We start from the raw sequence: 18,992 nt of genomic DNA, 5'->3' as shown, positions 1-18,992 counted from the left end.
CTACGGACACCCCCCCCCCAAAAATGCATCGGGGGAGAGGGATTGGGGGGGGCAGGATTTACCACCCCACCCCCCAAAGGAATGGGGCTGGGAGGGGCTCCCAGTTTGGGGGGGGGAGCATGCTGGGATGGGGGGAGGGTCCCAGTTTGGGGGGGTCCCAGCCTGGGTGGCTCATGCAGGATTGGGCGGGGTTCCCACTTTGGGGGGGTCTCGGACTGGGGGGGCTCAGGGAAGAATGGGAGGGGCTCCCAGTTTGGGGGGGTGTCTTGGACTGTGGGGGCTCCCAGTTTGGGGGGGTGCCAGTTTTGGGGGGGGGGGTGTCGGTCTCTTCTCCCAAGGAACAGGCGATGGGACGAGAGGAGACGGCCTCAAGTTGCACCAGGGGAGGTTCAGATTGGATATTGGGAACAATTTTTCCACAGAAAGTGGAAAATAATGTTGAGGAAGCACAAGAGCCCCGCAGCACAGCCCGAGGCCCGCCGTGGCCCGTCAGGCAGACACCTTTCGGGGGGGGGGGGGGGGGGCTCAGGTGGGGGGGGCTCAGGCAGGTGACGCACGGGAGGGGCGGTCTCTCCTCTGGCAGCCGATTGGCTGGGTGGGGCGGCGGGAGAGCCGCGATTGGCGGAGAGCCGCGCTGGGGGGCGGGGCGGGGCGGTTTGAAGGAGCGCGGGGGGAAGATGGCGGCGGTGAGGGCCGGGTTCCTCGCGTTGCGGGGTGTGATGGCAAGGCGGGGGCTGGAGCGGGAGAACCAGAACCCGCGGCAGCGGCAGACGGAGCTGGGACCCGGCGGAGGGAGGCGCCAGCGCTTGGCAGAGGACAAGCGGCGTCTGGAGGAGGAGGTGGAGGAAGGGGGGCGAGCGGTGGCCGAGGCCGAAGGGCAGGCCAGGGCGCTGGCGGCCGCGCTGCAGGAAAGGGAGGTGGGTCACGGAGGGGGGAGATCTCCCTGCTTTCCTCCAGCAAAATGAGGAGAAAAATAAAAAAAAAGACACAACATCCGTGTCTTTTGCCGTGTGCGGCCGGTGTTGCCCGAGGAGCAGGAGCACCAGAGGGGGCTGGAGCATCTCCAGTTCCCCCCAAGGACAACACTGTGCTGGTGCCCAAATAGGCATTTCTGTCCCCAAAACAGGTGCTTCCCTCCACACCCCCACAAGGCAACTTCAACACAGCTGAATAAATGTGGGGGTGCAGAGCCCATGGAGCATGGGGGTGTTTTGGGGTGCAGAGCGCAGGAGGATGGGGACCAGGAGGTGGTGAGTTTGGGGTACCCCCAAAGCACCCCCGGCCTGAGGGGTGGAAGGAGGCGAACATCCGGATGGGGGGGGATGCGGAGGGGTGGGTGTTAAAATGGGGAGGGCCTGGCCTCTCCAAAAACCCACAACCCTCCCATCCAAAAACAGCCTCCCAACTCCCAGCCCCTCCCCAAGCCCCTCAACCCAAACTGAGACCCCCCCTCAGTACCTCAGAACGCCCCCAGTCCTCCTACAGCCCCCCTGTGCCTCCCCAAACCTTCCAGAGCCCTAATCCCCCCAGTGTCCCCACAGGTGCCCCACCAGCAGCACCAGCCGCTGCCCCCCGCCCCAAGCGCCCCCCCTGGGACCTGAAGGGGCAGGTGTCAGACCTGCGGGCTGCGCTGGGGGACAGCCGCCGGGTGAGAGCGGGCTGGAGCAGCAGGAGAAGGAGCTGCGCCAGCGCCTGGAGCAGCAGGAGAAGGAGCTGCAGGAACAGCAGCAGCAGGGGACCCTCCTCACCCTCCGCCTGGAGTGAGACCCCCCCCGCCCCCCACCCCGGGAATTGGGGTGTCACTTCCCCCCCCTAACACGAGGTGTGCGTGTCCCCCAGGAGCACGGAGAAGGAGCTGACGAGCTGCCGGGATGAGAGAGATCAATGGCGGAGGGAGGCGCAGCGCTTGGCAGAGGACAAGCGGCGTCTGGAGGAGGAGGTGGAGGAAGGGGGGCGAGCGGTGGCCGAGGCCGAAGGGCAGGCCAGGGCGCTGGCGGCCACGCTGCAGGAAAGGGAGGTGGGTCACGGAGGGGGGAGATCTCCCTGCTTTCCTCCAGCAAAATGAGGAGAAAAATAAAAAAAAAGGTGGTTTTCTGCTCCGATTGCTCTCAGCCCCAAAGCGCCACCCGGGAGCGGGGCTGTCTCAGCACCCCGCAGTCGAGGCTGGTTTCTGTGTGTGTGCGTCCCCCCAACCAGGGCTGCTTTTCCACCCCTGCGGAGCCAGTCTTTCCCCCTCCTGTGTTAACCGAGGGCTGTTCTCCTCCCCCCCCAGGTCCAGCTGCAGGTGACAGAGGGGCACCTGCGGGCGGAGGCAGCGCTGGCAGCCGAGCTGCGAGTGGAGGCAGCCGCCCAGAAGCAGAAGGTGGAGCAGCAGGGGGAGCAGCTCCACGGGCAGGAGATGGAGCGTCGTCGTCTGGTCCAGGAGCTCAAGGTGAAGCCGGGAGGGGGTCTGGGGGGGGGAGGGGAAATCATCTGAATCCCCCGCCCCGTACCTCCAAAATCACGGCTCTTCCCCTTCTGCAGGGCAACATCCGTGTCTTTTGCCGTGTGCGGCCGGTGTTGCCCGAGGAGCAGGAGCACCAGAGGGGGCTGGAGCATCTCCAGTTCCCCCCTGAGGACAACACTGTGCTGGTGCTCTCCAGGCCAGATGAGGTGAGTCAGTTTGGGGGTGCCCCCCCCGTTGAATTCCCCAGGTTGTTGGGTCTCTGCCACTAACAACCCCCCCCCCCCCCCCCCGCCATCGTTAGTCCCCCCTAATGAGACCAATCAGCACCGGCATCTTTCAAAATGAGTTTTTTAAGGACAAAAGGGGGGCTTTCCAGCTCCTGCTCACCCAGGGGACCTGAGGATGGAGTTGGGGACCCCTCAAAAAAATCCCTTTTTCCCCCCAGAAAAAGTCTCATCTGGGGCGCGAGTCCCGAGGCGACGTACGCTACAACTTCAGCTTCGACCGCGTCTTCCCCCCGGCTGCCTCCCAGCAGGAGATCTTCGAGGAGATCGCGCTGCTGGTGCAGGTCCCAGATTCCCCCCCTCCCCTCGAAATCTCCCCCTGAACCCCCACCACCCCCCCCCCCAAAATGGCAAACAGCCCCCTCCTCACCTCTCTTGCCACCTCCCCCCCAACAGTCAGCGCTGGACGGGTACCACGTCTGCATCTTCGCCTACGGGCAGACGGGGAGCGGAAAGACCTACACGATGGAGGGGCCGGAGGGGGCGGACAAGCAGAGCAGGGGGGTGATCCCTCGCGCCGTGCGGCAGCTTTTCCAGGGAGCCCAGGAACTGGGGGAAAAGGGCTGGGAAGTGAGTTAAAAAAAAAAAAAAAGAGAGGATTAATTCCTTTTTGGGGGGTTTGGGGCTGGCTGTGATGGCGGTGGGCAGTATGGTTTCAGCGCCAGTTTCCTGGAGATCTACAACGAGTCCCTGTGGGATCTACTGGGGCCCCGGGGGGAACGCGGGCCCGAGCTGGAGATCCGTCGAGTCAGCGCGGCCAGCGAGGAGCTGCACGTCCCCAACCTGCGCCGCGTCCCCATCGCCTGCGAGGAGGAGGTAGGGGACCCCCCCTTTACCCCCCCACCCCGTTAGCGCTGGGGTTTGGGGGTGACGGGGTGTCTGTGTGTGTCCCCCCCCTCCAGGTGCTGGGGCTGCTGCAGACGGCGGCCACCAACCGCTCGGTGGCCCAGACAGCGCTGAACGACCGCTCCTCCCGTAGCCACTGCATCTTCCAGCTCCACATCCAGGGCCACCACCGGGCCCGCGGCCTCCGCTGCGCCTGTGAGTAGGGGGGGGGGGACCCCTTTGGGGGGGGCGCTGGGACCTTGGGGGGCCACCCAGTTTGGGGATAATCCTTGGGGGTACCTGGTTTTGGAGTACCCTCTATAGGGGGAGCCTTCGGGGACACTCTCCATAGGCAACCCTTTAGGGACCACCAGTTTGGGGTGACATTTTAGGGGTCACTGAATTAAAGAATAAGGCTAGGTATGGCTTGAAGGTTTGCTTACCTAAGTATGAGTTAGCAAATACAACTTGGCTGACCACAAATAGGGGCCTACACCCCTGCAGAGCTACGATAAGTAACAAGACAGGAAGGTACCTATGTAGATAGCAATTGTGAGGCCAGCACAATGTTATCTTATCTCTGACAAATGGGGGGCTCCAAGAGGGAGGTAGCATATGGTAATGAGTTACTGGAAACTAATGAATATGTTAAAACTCCTTGCATGAATATGTATGTATGGTGTGCATATATGTTGTTAAACTGACTCTGTCGGGCACGCACATTTGGAGGAGCTATCCCCTGTGCGTCCAGCGCTGCAATAAAGGATACCTGCTTAATAGTCATCCCGACTATTGAGTCCTGATTTCGTCTTTCACAGCATCAATTCTGGCACCCCAGGTGGGACCCTCTCTGCTCGGCTGCAGGACCCTCTGAGAACAGGACTCCCTAGGGTACCCCCGGGATCTTCCCGGAGGGACTCCTCGCCTCATACGGATCACTGCGGGGGCAGACAAGGACCATCTAGAAAATAAGGTATTCTTTTAAGAAAAATTAGAGAAAAAAAAAAAAAAAAAAAGAGTTTTGGTTTTTGGAACCGGTCATTTGGGGTTCCCATAAGTCGTAGGAGACGTCCTACGCAGGGCGCTGTATGCCAGGCTACTAGTGCCTGAGGGCATACTGTGTACGTGAGTTGTGCTGCGCAACTCAGGTTGTGCTGCGCTCTCTTGCATTACGTACACTTGGTTTGGTTTGTGTACGCGGGTACAGGCACATTTTGTGCTTTGTACTCCTGTATTTCGTACACTTGGTTTGGTTTGTGTATGCGGGTATGAGCACATGCTGTGTTTTGTACTTTTGTATTTCATACACTTGGTTTTAGTACGTTAGGTACGGTCGCGAGTAAAGCTAAGTACCTTTGCATTAACGTACTTTGTGGTGGTAGTAACTTATCGGTATTGAAATTGGAACTGTTTAAAGGAATTGTTTATTGAAAGTTGATTTGGATTTGGTAAAAGGTGTGTGAATGAATTGAGCTAGCTCTTGTATGACTGAGACGCGGCACAGCTGCGAAGCGAGTGTGGAGTTCTGATCCGCGGTTCCGTTATCCCGCGAGGGGTGCGGCCGGAGATGAACAAAGCGAGTATATTTGGTTGACTGGATGAATATGATCGGTCATATAAATGGATATTGTCCTTTCCACCCAGATAACGGGTGTAAAGCAAACAATAAGTGTTAAGTGTTAAAATTGTTTTAAGATTTTTTCACTGGTTTGGGTCTAATTCAGATTGTACTGATCTTGAGTGCCCTAATTGCCAGCTGTGGATGCAGTGGGAGGAATATTGAGGAGACAGATTGTATCCTCTAACTGTACTGTGTTAAATTAGCAAATATGGGGGAACAGCAAAGTGGCGGAATTGTGAAAAAGAGCCCCATAGGATGTATTTTAAAACATTGGAAAAATATAGGAGGACCGTCAGGTGGGAACGTGAATAAGAAAACTTTGATAAAATATTGTAATCAATGGTGGCCCTTATACAAATTAGATGATGGAGAAAAGTGGCCTCTTAATGGAACCCTAAACTATAATACTATGTTGCAGTTGATGTTGTTCTTACGGAGAGAAGGAAAATGGGATGAGGTTATGTATGCGGATATGTTTTTCACTTTGCGAAATCATCCTGAATGGCAAAAGGACTGCGGATTTAATATACCACCGCAAGACCCTTTAGTTTTGTCCCTCGAGAAAGAACATAAAGATAAAAGGAAGGGGCAGCAGAAAATGAAGAGATGTTGCTCGGCATGTAGTATTGGACAAAGGTGTTTAAAAGTGACAGAATCCAGTAAGAGGAAAGAGGAAACAGAAGATCAGCTTGAGGATTTGGGAATGCCCCCCCCTCCATTGCCAGATCCGCTTTCTCCACCCCAGTCGCCATTCCCTGAGACAGAGGGTGGCGGTAGCGGTGAGGAAGAAGGGGAAGCGGCAACTGCTTTTACTCCAGTTACTGCAAGAACCAGGAGCAAAACTCAGAGAGCTCCACAACTCCTAGCCCCGTTACGGGAAGTAATGGGATCTAGTGGACCAGCTAGAGTGAAAATTCCGTTTTCCACCACTGATTTAAATGACTGGAAGGAGGTAGCTAGAGGGTATCGAGATGATCCCTCTAAGGTGGCAAAACGATTTGAATTGATAGTTAGAAATCAAGAATTAATGCCTGTAAGCAAGGATTTTGTAAATGTAATAGGAGCCACTGGCCAGCAGAGAAAGGCGTTCTTTTCGGAACCCCTTAGATTTAAATTAGGAAAACAGATCGGAATACATCGATTTTTATACTTGCCACATTCCCCCAAATCACTGTTAGGGCGAGATTTATTAGAGCAATTAGGAGCAGTGATAGTTTTTAATCAAGGAGCCATGGAATTAAAAGTGAAAGAAGATCAGTTGATTGAAATTTTGAGCCTAGCCCTAATGCACTCTGAAAAGCCCACTGTGTCATCACCCGAACTTGAAGAAATCATTAATCAGGTATATCCAGGGGTTTGGGCTACAGGGACTCCAGGAAGGGCGAAACACGCTACCCCCATAGTAATACAACTTAAGGAGGGAGCAAGCCCAATACGTCAAAAACAATACCCCCTGAGATTAGAAGATCGCAGAGGGATAGAAGGTCCAATTAAGAACTTTTTACAACATGGACTACTAGTGGAATGTGAATCAGAATATAACACCCCCATACTGCCGGTAAAGAAACCAAATGGAACTTATCGGGTAGTTCAGGACCTAAGAGAAATAAACAAAATTGTTAAAGATTTACACCCTGTAGTTGCCAATCCCTATACATTACTTACCAAATTGAAAAACAGTCAGGTATGGTTTACAGTATTAGACCTAAAAGATGCATTCTTTTGTCTGCCTTTGGCTAAAGAAAGTCAGAAGTTGTTTGCTTTTGAATGGGAAAGCCCTACCACTGGTAGGAAAACCCAGCTTACTTGGACAGTGTTACCCCAAGGTTTCAAAAACAGTCCAACAATTTTCGGAAATCAATTAGCACGTGAGCTTGAGGGATGGAAGCCTCCTTCCAAAAATGGAACCCTTTTACAATACGTGGATGACCTGTTAATAGCAACTGAAACCAAACCTGAGTGTATCCAATGGACTGTGAGCTTGTTAAACTTTCTTGGACTAAATGGATATCGAGTCTCTCAACAGAAAGTTCAAATGGTACAACAGCAAGTGACCTACCTGGGATATGAATTATCTGGAGGACAACGGGAGTTGGGAACTGAACGAAAAGAAGCCATCTGTAAAACCCCACTTCCTCAGACGGTAAAAGAACTCAGAACCTTCTTGGGAATGACAGGTTGGTGTCGATTATGGATTTATAACTACGGAATAATAGTGAAACCTTTATATGAACTTTTGAAAAATAATCCCATTAGATTGATATGGTCCAAAGAAGCTCAGAACGCATTTGAAATACTCAAAAAGGAACTCATGAGAGCCCCGGCCTTGGGCTTGCCTGATGTAACCAAACCTTTTTGGCTCTTTTCTCATGAGAAACAAGGAACAGCTCTAGGAGTTTTAGCTCAGCGGCTGGGACCATACAAAAGAGCTGTAGCTTATTTCTCTAAACAATTAGATGAAGTAAGTAAAGGATGGCCAGGATGTTTACGAGCGGTAGCGGCCGTAATACTAAATATTGAGGAAGCCCGGAAATTTACCTTGGGCCAGAAGATGACAGTGTTGGTTTCGCATACTGTATCCGCTGTATTAGAACAAAAAGGGAATCACTGGCTTTCCCCATCCAGGTTTCTGAAATACCAGGCCACCCTCATTGAATCAGATGACGTTAAAATTGAAGTGACTAACATTGTGAACCCAGCTTCTTTCCTTAGTGAAGCAACAACCGAACCGCTAACACATGACTGTTTGGAAACAATAGAGGCTGTGTATTCTAGCAGACCAGATCTGAAAGAAGAACCCCTGCAGGATGCACAGGACTCCTGGTTTACGGATGGAAGTAGCTTTGTCCGACAAGGTATCCGTAAGGCTGGATATGCAGTGACCACAACAAATAAGGTAATTGAATCCCAACCATTGCCTACCGGGACATCAGCTCAAAAGGCTGAGATTATTGCCTTGACTAGGGCTTTTGGAACTGGCGAAAGGGAAAAGGATAAATATATGGACAGACTCCAAATATGCCTTTGGAGTTGTTCATGCTCATGGAGCAGTCTGGAAGGAACGAGGATTGCTAACCGCACAAGGAAAACAAATCAAACATGCAGAAGAAATACTTCGTCTACTGGAGGCAGTACGGTTACCAGCTAGCGTCGCCATCATGCATTGTCGAGGACATCTGAGGGGTAACACTGACCAAGAAAGAGGTAACAGATTGGCTGATTATGAGGCTAAACAGGCAGCAGAAAGAATACAGAAAGAACAAATTCTAGCCTTAATTCCAGACAATAGAAATCAAGACCTGGATGACCACGAGGGCATTAAATATTCTAGATTAGATGAGGAGTTCATACGAGAATTAGGAGGACAAGTTCCTTCCCGGGGATGGGCTCATTTGAGTGATGGTAAAATGATTATACCTGCCAAACTAGTGTGGGGACTTGTTAAAGAACAACATGATAAGACACATTGGGGAGCAGATTCGTTATATAAATTTTTAGGCCAAAGATGGATAGGGAAGAATTTATATACCACTGTTCGACAGGTGACTCAGCAGTGTGAAACATGTTTGAGAAATAACCCCAACACAGGTAATCGAATACAGTTAGGAACTATTGGGAAAGGAAACATACCAGGAGACCATTGGCAAATCGATTTTTCCGAACTCCCAAGAAAAGGGGGGTATAAGTACTTATTGGTGCTTACAGACACCTTTTCTGGATGGCCAGAGGCTTTTCCCTGTAGAACAAACCAGGCAAGAGAAGTGACTAAAGTGTTATTGAACGAGATAATACCTCGATTTGGGGTACCTATAGTCATCTCATCAGATAGAGGTACTCACTTTTGTGCACAAATAGTGCAGCAAGTTAGCAAACTATTGGGAATTGATTGGCAGTTACACACCCCATATAGGCCGCAGGCCAGTGGGCAAGTAGAAAAAATGAATCACATGATAAAACAGCAGATAGCCAAAATATGTCAAGAAGCAGATTTGTATTGGTATCAAGCATTACCTATAGCTCTGCTTAGACTACGTGTAAAGCCAAGAGCTAAAGAAAACCTAAGCCCTTTTGAAATATTATATGGGAGACCATACCAGACAAAATATAAAGGAGAAGATTTAAACCAGTTGGGTAATTCTTATTTACAAAAATATGTTATTTCTTTGGGAAAACAATTAGAGAAAATCAATAAGAGTGTCCTAGGAACTAGAGTTAAGGGATTGGATCACGCTATCCATCCCTTTAGTCCTGGAAATTGGGTTTATATCAAAAATTTTTCAGGCAATCCACTGGAAGAGAGGTGGACCGGACCATTTCAAGTGTTACTGACCACCTTCACTGCAATCAAGGTGAAGGAGCAGCCGTCCTGGATTCACTACTCTCGAGTGAAAAAAGCTCCAGACAAGCAGTGGACTTCTGAACCTTTAGGACCTTTAAAACTAAGATTACAAAAGACGGCTCCGAGGCATAAGGAAGATCCCCAATTTGAGCAGAAATGGACCTCCGAATGTACCGGATCAGCAAAACTGCGATTCCGGAGATCATTATTGTGATCTTCTACATCACAGCTGGATGGACAGAGAACTGCACCACCCATCAAGACCTAGATGATGTCCCCGACCCCGAAGACTGGACCAGGAATGGACATTTGGGCAATGCAGGTCTGAATATCACATATAAAAAGACTAAGGTATACACAGTTTTAAAAATTGATGGCCAGATTAAAAGAGACTGGGGAGATTCACAACAGATACCATCCTTTGAAATAAGAGAAAACAGCTTGATTGATATAGCATGTAAATTTGATATGACACAAGTGTACTTAACCACTGTAATAACGGTTGGCATTTATGTATATAATTTAGAAGAGCCACAACAATGCATATTTTCAGCGGTATGTACACTCCACCAAGATTACTGTCGAGCAGAGGTCCAACCTAAAGTTAGTTCAATGATTAGGTGCATAGGAGTTATACATGATGCAAGGGAAATTATAAGATCATACTGACAAGCGGCCTTGATTTTAGTCCCAAAGGATATAACCGCCACACATGGTATGGATACTCTCTCTCCCCAACTTATCCCCTTTCCAGAAGTGAAACGTTCAAATACTATTCTCAATTATAATGCACCAGTAATATATAAAAATTATGTAATATATAGGGAAAATATAGCATGCAAAAAGGAGATAAAAACTTTCACTCAAACATTTACCTTTAGGAGTAGGGTTACTTGTAATGCATCTGAAAAGGCTGAAAACATCACTATAAATATAAAATACAATAGCACTGAAAAAGGGAAATTTACCATATGGGAAGTACCAACAACTGCTTTGAAGGCTACATGTCAGCAACCTCAATGTAGCCTTACTATAGTAAATAAAGGAGAAGCAGTTTATAAGATATGCGCACTATGGAGTCTAGAAAGCCGTGCAGCAACATTTCTATTCCCCTTTGTGCTCTATGTGCCTCGGAGAAATATAATTACTCCAAGTCCAACCACCATCCCTCTGTTTGAACCAGCTAAATGTGCTGTGAAATACCATAACCTTTCGTTCGCAGGCCCTTATGTAGTGAGACAATCCAATGAGCAGAAATTATTTCTGGACCCCACATATTCTTTAAAGAAGGTACGGGTAAAGGTACAAGCTGATATATCTCAGATGAAATCAGAATGCTTACCTTTTATTTCGCAAAGTCTTAAAGGATGGAAGGCATGGTTACATTCCAGAGCTCACCACTCAAGGAAACAGAGAGATTTAACAGGATGGTTTGGATCTGGACTAGGAGTTTTAAACTCGATTGATCAGGAAGTAATAATTAATAAACTGAGCACAGTCACCTCTGATTTAGGAAGGCTAGAAGTACCACTAAGGTCATCTTTAATCACTCTGGCTGAAACTCAGCAATTAACTGTTGATTTCGTTTCCCTATTATCTAACCATACTACTGAGGATTTCCAAGCAGTAGCAACTTTTGTAAAAGGACTACAAGGAAATGTCTCTATTGCCATTCAGTGTATACAAACACAACTTTGGATACAATCTGTGGTTTCTGATATAATCAGAGAAGGGATGTCAGGAAACCTACCACAGGAAATTAGAGAAATTATCGCTAAGAACGATACTACCACCCCATTCGAATTAAAACATCAGGCTTGGTGGCAATTAGTTAATTTCACCTATGATGACACAAAAGAACGAATTGAAGCCTACGTGCTGACAATTCAAAAGGCAAAGGTATGGGATATTTTCCCTATTTTAGCACTAGGGGCAATCCATCAAGATGTAGTGGTCAGACCAATAAACTATAATGTTTGGGCAAAATATAATGATGATATAAGAAAATGGCAGACCATTAGTACCGAAGCCTGCATCCCAAAGGAACAACTAGGATATGTTTGTGAGAATGCAGTAATTGAAAACGAAGATTTGTGCTTAGACACAGAGGACAGTACATGCACGTTTGAGATGCTTCCCTCAGAACATGCTCAATCACAGGTGTATTATGTAGGAAAAGGATGTGTCTGTATAAGGACTAGTTGTGTTAATGTCAGCATTGATACTTGTGAAGAAGAAACAAATGGAACTAACTTTTGTGTTTGTAATTTTACCAAGATACAAGGTTGTGATTTTAATTATTCTGCTCCAATAACCACTTCTCAGTTGATCTCTGACAGTTTCATGCTATACAATGATATACCTAAATTACAGATTGGAATGGACATTAATGTCCTGAAGAAAATGCTTTCCCACCCAGACATTAAAATGTTGCTAAAGAGGGTGAAGGAAGCTTCGAAACGAACATTATGGCAAGTCCAGCATGATACTGTAGAAATAAAGAACATCATCACAGCCATTGAGAAAACTGGTGAACATCATTGGTGGGACATTTTTCTAAATACCTCACTAAAATCTCCAACTGCTGCACAGGTTTTCAATTTCCTAGTGCATCCTGTACTAGTGCTGATTTTTGCAGCCCTACTGCTGACTATTCTCAACATTTGGCTGTGGTGGAAAGTACGAACTGTTGCTCAACAAGTACATGTATTATGGACTGTAAACAAAATTATGCAAAAGAATTTGCAATAGCATAAAGAAAAGGGGGGATTGAATTAAAGAATAAGGCTAGGTATGGCTTGAAGGTTTGCTTACCTAAGTATGAGTTAGCAAATACAACTTGGCTGACCACAAATAGGGGCCTACACCCCTGCAGAGCTACGATAAGTAACAAGACAGGAAGGTACCTATGTAGATAGCAATTGTGAGGCCAGCACAATGTTATCTTATCTCTGACAAATGGGGGGCTCCAAGAGGGAGGTAGCATATGGTAATGAGTTACTGGAAACTAATGAATATGTTAAAACTCCTTGCATGAATATGTATGTATGGTGTGCATATATGTTGTTAAACTGACTCTGTCGGGCATGCACATTTGGAGGAGCTATCCCCTGTGCGTCCAGCGCTGCAATAAAGGATACCTGCTTAATAGTCATCCCGACTATTGAGTCCTGATTTCGTCTTTCACGGCATCATCACCCAGTCTACGGCCACTGGTTTGGGCCCCCCCCGCCCCCTCCCGGGCCACAAGTTTGGGGCCATGATCAGGGTTGAGCCCTTTCGGGGTCCCCCCTTTGGGGGCCACAGGTTTAGAGCCCCCAGTTTCGGCTGAGCCCTTTTGGGACCCCCCCTTTTTGGGGTTGCTCCCTCTGTGGCCCCAGCTTTGGGGTGACCCCTTCTCCCCCCCCCTTTCTGGGGTGCCCCCAGCTGTGCTGAGCCTGGTGGACCTGGCGGGTAGCAAGCGGCTGGAGAAGTCGCTGTCACAGGGGGAGCGGCTGCGGGAGACCCAGGCCATCAACGCCAGCCTGTCCGCCCTGGGGCACGTCATCATGGCCCTCTCCAACAAGGTAGGGGGCCTGGGGGGTGCACAGGGGGGCCCCTGGGGCTTGCGGGGGGGGGCACTGGGGGTTCCTCAGGACCCCATCAATGCCAGCCCTGGGGCATCTCCTCGTGGCCCTCTCCAACAAAGGGGGAGGCGGGGGGGGGGCACAAGGGGGCCCTGGGGGTTGTGAGGAGGTTGGGGGGGGCACAGGGGGGCCCTGGGGATCGGGGGGGCCACTGGTGGTTGGGGGGTTCCTCAGGACCCCCATTGATGCCAGCCTGCCCACCCTGGGGCACGTCCTCATGGCCCTCTCCAACAAGGTATTGGGGGGGTGGGGGAGGGCCCTGAGGGTCAGGGGGGGGCACTGGGGATGGGGGGGTGGGGCCTGAGGTTTGGGGGTTCCTCAGGGCCCCCCCCCCTGAACCCCCGCTGTCCCCACAGGAGCCCCACATTCCCTATTGCAACAGCAAACTGACCTACCTGCTGCAGAACTCCCTGGGGGGCTCCGCCAAGATGTGAGGGGGGGGAGGTTTGGGGGGGGCCGGAGCGGGTTGGGGGGTGGGAGGGTTGAGGGAGGTTTGGGGGGGCCTGGGGGTGGTGTGGGGGGGGATGGGGAGGCTGGGGGGAGTTTTGGGGGTGGGGGGGCTTGGGGGTTCTTTGTGGCTAGGGGTTGCTGGGGGGGAGGCTTGTGAGGGGGTTGGGGGGGGTTGTGGGGGGGCTGGAGGGTGTTTGGGGTTATTGGGGGGTGGGGGAGGTTTGGGGGGGCCCCTTTGACACCCCACACCCCCGCGACTTCCCCCAGGCTCATGTTTGTGAACATCTCCCCCCTGGAGGAGAACTTCTCCGAGACCCTCAACTCCCTGCGCTTCGCCAGCAAGGTGGGGGGGGGAGGTTTGGATGGGGGGGCTCAAGGATAATTTGGGAAACAAGCAATGGGAAAATTTTCGGGGGGGGGGGGCATTAATGTGGTTTTGGGGGATGGATGATTTGGGAAGGGGGGGATGGTTGGGGGGGCAGAGGAGTGTAACTGGGGGGACTGGGGCAGATTTGGGGGCAGGGGGTGATTTGGGGGTGAACTGTTTGGGTGGGGGGGGAGTCAAGGGGGGGCTGTTTTGGGGGCAACGGGAGGTAGGTTTGGGGCTGGGGGGCTGTTTTGGGGGAAAAGGGGTAGATTTGCGGGGGGGGCTATTTTGGGAGGGCGGGGGTAGATTTGGGTGAGGTTGGAGCTGTTGGAGAAGGGGCAGGTGTTTGGGGGGGGGGGTCCAAGGGCCGTTCTGGGGGGTCCCACAACACCCCCCCCTTCCCCTTCCCCCTCCCCCTCCCTCAGGTGAACCAGTGCGTGGTGGCACGGCCCACCCCAACCGGAAGTAACCCCCGCCACTTCCTGCCCCATCGCTGATTGGTTGTTCGCGCTCACGTGTCCCGGGGGAAAATGGCGGCGCCCTGCGAGGGGACCGCTGCTGCCGCCACCGAGCGCTGCTCTGAAATAAATGTAAAAATAATTGAAGTAACTGGATTTAATTGGATTATTTTTAATAAATAAAAATAATAAAGTAAAATAAAGTTAATTGAAACAAAAAAAACAGTCAAAGGGCTGAAACGGGTGATTTATTTTAATAATAAAGGGTTTGGGGGGGTGGTCGAGGGCATCTTTTAGCCGCTGGGGGGGGGGAACGACGACCTTGGGGGGGGCTGTGAGATGAACATAAAGGGGGGGTCTGGGGAGGAGGTGTCTGAGGGACTGAGAGATGAACATAAGGGTGGGTTGGGGGGGCTCCAGGGCTTTGAGGGGGTTTGTGGGGGACTTTGGGGGGGCTGGGGGCATTCAGGGGCATCAGGAAGTATTTAGTGGTGCTGGGGGTGGTTTGGGGGGGTCTCAGAGGGCACCCGCCTGTCCCTGTAGGCTTTGGGGGGGGGAGGTGCGGGGGGGCTGTTGCATCTTGGGGGGGGGTAAAGGGGCTGGGAGGGGTCACTGGAAAAGGCGGGGGGGGGGGGGCATGTTAGGTCCCGGTCCCATTCCGTGACTCTCAGGCCTTGGTGAGGGTGGGTGGTGGGGAGGGGTCCCCCACTGCAGTGGGGCACGACGGTCATTTATAGTCCCTGTCGGCCCGTAGCGGGGCCCATCGATGTGACAGTCACGGAATCACGGAGTTGTCGGAGTTGGAAGGGACCTCTAGAGACCATCCGGTCCAACTCCCCTGCTGAAGCAGGGCTGCCCAGAGCACATCGCTCGGGAGCATCCAGGCGGGTCTCGAAGATCTCCAGGGAAGGGGACTCCACCCCCTCCCTGGGCAGCCTGTTCCAGGGCTCTGCCACCCTCACAGGAAAGAAGTTTCTCCTCATATTTGGATGGAACTTCCCATGTTCCAGCTTGTGCCTGTTGCCCCTCGTCCTGTCACTGGGAACCCCTGAAAAGAGTCCGGCTCCATCCTCCTTCAACCCACCCTTTAGGTACTTGTAAACACAGATAAGGTCTCCCCTCAGCCTTCTCTTCTCCAGGCTGAAGAGCCCCAGCTCTCCCAGCCTTTCCTCATCAGGGAGATGCTCCAATCCCTCAGTCATCTTTGTTGCCCTGCGTTGGACTCTCTCCAGTAGTTCCCTGTCTCTCTTGAACTGGGGAGCCCAGAACTGGACGCAGTATTCCAGTTGTGGCCTCACCAGTGCAGAGCAGAGGGGGAGAATGACCTCCCTCCGCCTACTGGCCACACTCTTCCCTACGCAGCCCAGGATCCCGTTGGCCTCTTGGCCACAAGGGCGCACTGCTGGCTCATGGAAAGTTTGCTATCCACCAGGTCTCCCAGATCCTTCTCCTCAGTAGTGCTTTCCAGAAGATCCATCCCTAACCTGTATCGGTGCCTGGGGTTCTTCCTCCCCAGGTGCAGGACCCTACGCTTGCCCTCGTTGACCCTCATGAGGTTCTTCTCTGCCCAGCTCTCCAGCCTGTCCAGGTCATGCTGGATGGCGGCACAGCCCTCTGGAGTGTCGACCAGCCCTCCCAGTTTGGTGTCATCAGCGAACTTGCTGAGGATACACTCTGTCCCCTCGTCCAGGTCATTGATGAATATGTTGAACAGGACTGGGCCGAGTATTGACCCCTGGGGGACACCGCTGGTTACAGGCCTCCAGCTTGACCCTGCTCCATTAATTATGACCCTCTGAGTTCTGTCACACAGCCAGCTCCGTCATTTTTGAGAGGTCTTGGAGAACAGGTGAAGTGCCTGAGGACTGGAGGAAGGCAAATATCACACCAGTCTACAAAAAGGGCGAGGAGGAGGACGCAGGGAACTACAGGCCGGTTAGTCTCACCTCCATCCCTGGGAAAATAACGGAGAGACTCGTTCTGGGTGTCATCTCCAAACACGTTGAAGATCAAGAAGTTACTGGACGTGGTCAACACGGATTTACCAAGGGTAAATCATGCTTGACCAGTCTGATAGCCTTCTGTGATGTTATAACTGGATGGCTGGATGAGGGGAGAGCAGCAGATGTCATCTACCTTGACTTCAGCAAGGCTTTTGGCACTGTCTCCCACTGTGCTCATCCCATCGGTGTCCCACACGGTTGCTGCACGAGCCCCCTCCCCCCTGCCCTGCCTCTGCCTCGTGAGCAGCGCTGGGCCTTGAGAAACAGGCAAGTTTTTGGGTTAAACAGGGTAGAGTTTTGAGAACCAAGGACACAAATCCTTTGTTATGGGTACACCGGCGATAGAAGTCCTGCGGCGAGCGGGCTTTGAGGCATCTTATCGGTCTGTCGGGCTCTTACATCCACCCCGCGGCTCGAAGGTCCCCGAGGAGTTCTTCAGGACCCGTGGTGGGTGAGGAGGGGGGAGGGAAAGAGGGAGAATTAGGCAGGAGTTTACACAATATTTAGGGGCAAAGAAACAGGTTCTGGGACGGCCCGTACACACTTCACGCCGTTAGGGGAGACAGTAGGTACAAACTCCGTATTTTGTACCGCACTTTGAATCCATCGTATTAAACACGGAATTATACACGGTAAGAAGAAAAGCATTGCAGTTCCACACAGCAAGTAGAACAGAATTCGTTTGACCCATGGACCTCCTAGAAGCCAGGAAAAGGGATCAATTTCCCGGTCTTTCCAGGTTTGGACAGGGACGTGGGCTAACTTTCTTATCCCAGAGGTTATTTGTTTGACAATCTGGCCGTTATCATCAATTTTTAAGCAACAATTTGAGTCATTCAATTTACCACAAACACCTCCTCCTTCAGCCAGCAGGTGGTCGAGAACCACGTGGTGTTGCAAAATTGGGGTTTGCATTTGCGTGGCCTGGCCCCCCAACAGATCTGGGGCGCGAGCAGTTTCGTTAGTAACGATTCCTAAAACAGCTTGAAGGTGAATTATGCGGTTTAGGTTATAGATGGGTTCTCGAGCACCGCTAATTAACTCAGTAGGATTCCAGGTGGCTGGCCCGTGATGTTCAATGGTTTGTTGCGGGGGACCAGCCATCTTTTCCCCATTTTTGGCTACTTCCAGGTGTCAGACTGGTGTCAATAGATCGCTTATTCCGTGTGAGATCATCGTACAGCTTAACACTTAGATCATTACCACCGCTTTCGGGAAGGAGGACAAACAAAGGGTGGATTCCTCCAACGTAACCTGTTCCTGTCCAATTTGCTGGTGGCATTTCGTGTGCATGGTGTCCACAGATCCAATAGTGGCCTTGCGGTGCTCTGGTGCCATTTTCAAATAGACCAGTGGGAGTCTAGGGCACCTGAAAAATAGGTCGAATTACTCAATCCTAAAGGGGTATGGAATGCCAAATTTTGCCATGGACTGGAATGGTGGGCTCTATCTATAACACTGCAACACCAAGCACCCGTGCTATTCCTCCAGTTACAACTTATGTTTTTTTCTGGTGTATACCAACAGTCTGTGTGGACAGTTATATTTACCGGAGACCAGAAGCCAGAAAACAGCTTCACGTGCCCCGATTCATTCACCCAAACCTATCGAGGACCTTTGGCAGTGAAGTTAAATTGCTTTCGGATACCACAAAAAGATCATTAGGGGGAGACGCGTGATTCCCACGCGTGAAGGTCCAATTACAAGTGCTGATCCCTACAAAGGTACCACCTGGTTGAGTGCGGCTCAGACAGTATTGGCCTCGAGCTGGGTATCGGATTGGCCAAGGAGATGGTGAGCTTTCTTCTTCCCAACAGATGTCCTTTTTTTCCTCGCTGTAATTGCTCACTAGCCATTAGGGGAAACAGGGACCGAGGTCCACGGCCAGCTCGCCGAACCAAGTGGTCCTCCGCACACCCAACAATTAGTGAGGTTGAATGCCCGGGCTACAGAGGTCCCTAACGTCACAAACTCATTTTTCTATTCAGTAACATCTATGAGACTACAGCTTCCCCAAGAGCTAAGGGTAAAGAGTTGCCCAAAACAGTTTCTGTGATGATACACAATACATCCTAAAAGCATAAGCGAAACAAAGCAATTGTACCAATACGATGCAAAGGATTAAAGCATTAAAGCCTACATATATCTTCAGTACAGCTTGCAGTAGAGTCTTTGGTTTTTGGTGGACTGTTCCTGGAAAGACAAGATGAAAAAAAAGCCATCCTCGGTTCAAAACGGGAAGCGGGATTACAGATACTAAAAAGATGGGACGGTCCATCTAGTATTAATTTTGTATTCTTTGTCTAGGGCATCTTTTGCAATCCAGGTATATTTGTTAAGGGGTGTACCCAATGCTAGGGGAACTGCTCCTATCGTAGGTAGTTCCACCAGGACTGGTTGTCCAGGGTAATGCGAGGGTTTACTGGGGTGGTCCGGGCCAGGAGCTGTTGGGACTATGGTAGGAGCTTGTGGGCTAAAGGCTGTAATTTTGGGGCATCCATTCACCCCCCACCGGCTGTTACCGTGGGCAACAGCTTCCGAAAGGCTGTTTGTCCCACTCTGATGCATGGGGT

General features: G+C 51.2%; 1 pseudogene; it reads left to right on the top strand.

The window, feature by feature from the left end:
• The first annotated feature begins 173 nt into the window (after positions 1-173).
• On the top strand, positions 174-14,427 carry LOC141476081 (carboxy-terminal kinesin 2-like; annotated as a pseudogene).
• Positions 14,428-18,992: the final 4,565 nt, after the last annotated feature.

Source organism: Numenius arquata, chromosome 28, assembly GCF_964106895.1.
Source record: "Numenius arquata chromosome 28, bNumArq3.hap1.1, whole genome shotgun sequence".
Lineage (NCBI taxonomy): Eukaryota > Metazoa > Chordata > Aves > Charadriiformes > Scolopacidae > Numenius > Numenius arquata.
The sequence above is the reverse complement of the archived record's forward strand: the minus strand, read 5'-3'. Positions and strand labels throughout refer to the sequence as shown.